The following is a 4,640-nucleotide window of genomic DNA, read 5'->3' as shown; positions in this document are numbered from 1 at the left end:
GCAGCGCGCTAGCGCTACCTAAGTAAAGAACTATGTGGGCACAATGTTCATAGGCAGCGCGCTAGCGCTGCCTATTTAAAGAACGATGTGGTCACAATGTGTTTTTGGTTTTTTCCATACCCAGGCAATTGGTATCGAAAGAGTTGTTGTAGAAACTTTCAAAAGGGCTCATTCGATTTGAAATTGGAGTGGCTAGTGCCCTTTTTAATATTCAAAAGTGATTGGAGGGCAACAAGCCCCCACCCCAAACCCATAATTCCCCATAACACACCCAATCAAAATTTTGAGATAGCCATTTTGTTCAGTGTGGTTGATTTCCAGATTGAAAAAATGTTTTTGAGGAGGACAGTCCCTCATAGCCGTCAAGGCAAGGGTTTTAGGTCATTCCATGGGGGAAAATAAGGTTTTTATAGAAGGTATTGTCGTGGAAACTTCAAAACAGGCTCATTCAATTGGAAAATCAAAGGGCTAGTACCCTTTTCAATAGTCGAAAGTGATTGGAGGGCAACTAGCCCCCCTCCCCCAACGCCCTTCTTTCCCCCAAACACATCCAATCAAAATTTTGAGATAGCTATTTTGTTCAGCGTAGTTGAGTTCCAGAGAGAAAATATGTTTTGAGGAGGACACTCCCCCACAGCCCTCAGGGCAATGGTTTTAAGTTATGCCCTGGGGGCATATAAGGCTTTTAAAGAAGGCGTTGTCATAGAAACTTCAAAAAAGCTCATTCGATTGGAAATTCAAAGGGCTAGTCCCCTTTTTATTAGTCTAAAGTGATTGGAACGCAACTAGCCACCCCCCTAACCATCATTCCCCCACACACATCCAATAAAACTTTTGAGACAGCCATTTTGTTCAACGTAGTTGATTTCCAGATAGAAAACATATTTCTTAGGAGGACACTCCCCTACAACCCTCAGGGATTATCAAGTTATGCCCTGGGGACATATAAGGTTTTTATTGAAATCTTTGTCGTAGAAACTTGAAAAAGGGCTCATTCGATTTGTAACTCAAAGGGCTAGTACCCTTTTTAATAGTCGAAGTTATTTGAGGGCAACTAACCCCCTTAACCTAACGTAACATAATCCAGAGACGACACAAACACACAGACGAGATACGACAAACACATAGAGACGACACACACACAAAGACGACACACATACAGAGACGTCACACACATAGAGATGACAAACACACAGAGACGAAACACAAACAAATACGACTCACACGCAGAGACGAAACGAAAAAGAAACGACACACAAATAGAGACGACACACACATAAAGACGACATACAAAAAAAGACAACACACAAACAGAGTCAACACACACAAAGAGACGACACACATAGAGATAATACACATAGATACATAAGGATATAAGGTTTTTACTGAAATCTTTGTCATAGAAGCTTGAAAAAGGGCTCATTCGATTTTAAATTCAAAGGGCTAGTACCCTTTTTAATAGTCGAAAGTGATTTGAGGGCAACTACCCCCCCCCCCCTCTTAAGCCCACCTTTTCCCCAAACACATCCAATCAAAATTTTTAGATATTCAACGTAGTTGAAAGTTTTGGAAATTAGGTCTTTAAGGATGACAACTTTTCCGCTCACAATCCTCAGGGCAAGGGTCGTAAGTTATGCCCCGGGGGCATACAAAGTTTTTATTGAAAGCGTTGTCGTAGAAACTTCAAAAGGCTCATTCCATTGGAAATTGAAAGAGCTAGTGCCTTTTTTATTAGTTGAAAGTCATTCGATAGCGACTAACGCCCCTTTCACGCCCATCATTTCCCCAAACACATCGAATCAAAATTTTTAGATATCTATGTTGTTCAACGTAGTTGAAAGTTCTGGAAATTAGGTTTTTTAGGATGATAACCCCCTCAGAGCCCTCAGCGCAAGGGTTGTAAGTTATGCCCTTAAAGTTATGCCTGGGGGCATTAAAAATTATCGAAAGTTGGTATAGAAATTTCAAAAAGGGCTCATTTGATTGGAAATTGAAATTGCCCTTTTTAATAGTCGAAAGTGAGTGGAGAGTAATTAACCCTCCTCCTACACCCACCATTTCCCCAAAAACATTCAATCAAAGTTTAGAGATAGCCATTTTGTTCAACATAGTTAAAAGTTCTGGAAATTATGTATTTAAGAATGACAAACCCCCGAGATCCCCAAGGGCAAAGGTTGTAATTTATGCCCTGGGGGCATATAAGATTTTATAGATAGAGTTGTCATAAAACTTCAAAAGGGGCTCATTCTATTCGAAATTGAGAGGGCTAGTGCCCTTTGTAATAGTCGAAAGTGATTGGAGCGTAAATCCTCCTTCTCACGCCCTCCATTCCTCCAAACACATCCAATCAAAATTTTCAGATAGTCATTTTGTTCAACGTAGTATAAAGTTCTGGAAATTAGGTCTTTGAGAATGACCTTAGGGTAAGGGTTGTAATTTTTGCCCTGGGGGCATATAAGGTGTTTATAGAAAGCCTTGTCGTTTCCAAAAGTGTTCATTTGATTGGAAATCGAAAGGCCTAGTGCCGTTTTTAATAGTCGAAAGTGATTGGAAGGCTTGACATTTTTATAGTAAAGATCGTTGTGGGTATAATGTATTATTTTTTGTTGTTGTTGTTGTTTAGACCAGGGCATTTCGTATCGAAGGAGTTCTTGTGGGAACTCAGAAAAGGGCTCATTGGATTGAAAATAGAAAGGGTATAGCCAGTGGGGTCTTAGTATTTACTTATTATAGTATTTTTTATGTATTTACTTATACCCTTGCAGGCTTTTCAAATGAATTTAAATAGCTTTCCGCTTATTTGAATTTAGGGTATTTGAATCCGCCTTCCTTATCTAAAATTTGGAGCGAACAATTTACTATTCAAAATATAACCACTTAGCATTGATAAGAGAGTCTCATTAGTTACTTAAGATTTCAAACTAAGACTTTGGTGTGTGGTAGCGGGGTAACAAACGAATGTCTTCCTGAATGTTTTATCTAATACTTGTTTTCGGGTCGGTTTCCAGGAAAAAGGTCTAGGTCTATATGAAGTCAGGATAAAATTTGGGGGGAGGTATAAATTTTGACCTTTCATAAAGTTCTTTTGTCCTAGGCTGATAAAGGTGTTTTTTTTTGTTTTTTTATATGTGAAAATCCTCACTCATAAGAAACGAAACGAGAAACTTGGAATGTCGTTGCGGTTGCAGCTAGTACAGATTGACCCAAGGATTATAATAACCAAAATGCTTAAAAATATGGTTTAAAATAAAATTGCCATTTATAGCTGATTCATAAATGGTAACCATTATTTACTGCCAATGGTACCAGAAACTCGACGCAAAATCAGGCCTCTGGAGGCAAGCAGGGCCTCACACGCTCCTCCTCCATCTCAATTTTTTTTGTGAAGGCTTCATTGAAGTCTTTTTAATCTATTTAATTTATCTAGTCTAGTTAGTTTTGTGTTACGAGAATTTTTTTTTCTCTATCCTCTGTTTGTAAGTAAATAATTTGTTTCTTTCTTTCTGAGTTTTTGACTCGTGTATCTTCCCGCTTCTTTACAGGCCAAAGACCCTTTGGGGGAATATTAAAGTGTGTTATTGTATGTGTAAGATGGATATTTCTTTTCAGTTTTGGCTTTATATTGAAGCAAAATGGAATGGTAAACTTTAATCACTATATCTTTGCTGAATAGTAATAAAGCTCGACGGTATTTTAGAGCTTCTAACACGACCCAACAAACATCTATTACCAGGTTAAATTTAGTGTTCGTTAGCTCTTCTTTAGTATCTGTTATGTCCTTTAAAACTTGTAGAAAACTAGCTTTTTACTGAAAAGACAAAATAGTATAGGATTCTTTGTCCAGACGAAGCATAATATGCTTTAGGATAGTTTTTCGTTATTAAAACAAAGTATTCTTGTTTGTTGTGCGCGATTTCTGTATTTTAATATACCCACTATTGTGGATATTGCTACAAACATACGGAGATATCACCAGTATGTATGTATATGTGTATATGTATATGTATATATATATATATATATATATATATATATATATATATATATACACTGTCATTCATGGGTAAAATTCAAAGGTAAATAGGTATATATATATATATATATATATATATACACACACACATATATATATATATATATATATATATATATATATATATATATATATATATATATATATATATATATGTGTGTGTATATGTATATATGTGTGTGTGTGTGTATATATATATATATATATATATATATATATATATATATATATATACCTATTTACCTTTGAATTTTACCCATGAATGAAAGTGTATATATATGGAATCTTTAAATTATCTAAAGCCCTTTAAATCTTTAAAGCCCGGCTAGCTCAGTCGGTAGAGCATGAGACTCTTAATCTCAGGGTCGTGGGTTCGAGTCCCACGTTGGGCGAATTTTTCTGGCCTTCCCCAGGCCATCCAGCGTGTCCCCAGGTGGCGATAGGGGAACGCTCTACAGATATGTAGGGTGCCTCCATAGGAGGCACGGACCAAGGGGGGACCTTGTCCCTGGGGGTCAATAATAGAATCTGGGGCACCCTCGCCCGGGATCATAATTACGAGCGGAGGAGGAAGAAGGCCCCTCAAATGTACACTCAAAAGGGCTCA

General features: G+C 37.4%; 1 non-coding gene across 1 annotated transcript; it reads left to right on the top strand.

Annotated features, from left to right (window-relative positions):
* The first annotated feature begins 4,352 nt into the window (after window positions 1–4,352).
* Window positions 4,353–4,425, top strand: TRNAK-CUU (transfer RNA lysine (anticodon CUU)). The gene has a single exon. It is a non-coding gene; the product is annotated as a tRNA-Lys (tRNA).
* The last annotated feature ends 215 nt before the right edge of the window (window positions 4,426–4,640 follow it).

The sequence above is a fragment of the Artemia sp. Qi Xiang Cuo genome, chromosome 20 (assembly GCF_049724085.1).
Source record: "Artemia sp. Qi Xiang Cuo chromosome 20, ASM4972408v1, whole genome shotgun sequence".
In the NCBI taxonomy this organism is placed as follows: Eukaryota; Metazoa; Arthropoda; class Branchiopoda; order Anostraca; family Artemiidae; genus Artemia; species Artemia sp. Qi Xiang Cuo.
This window is presented reverse-complemented; position numbering and strand designations above follow the sequence as displayed.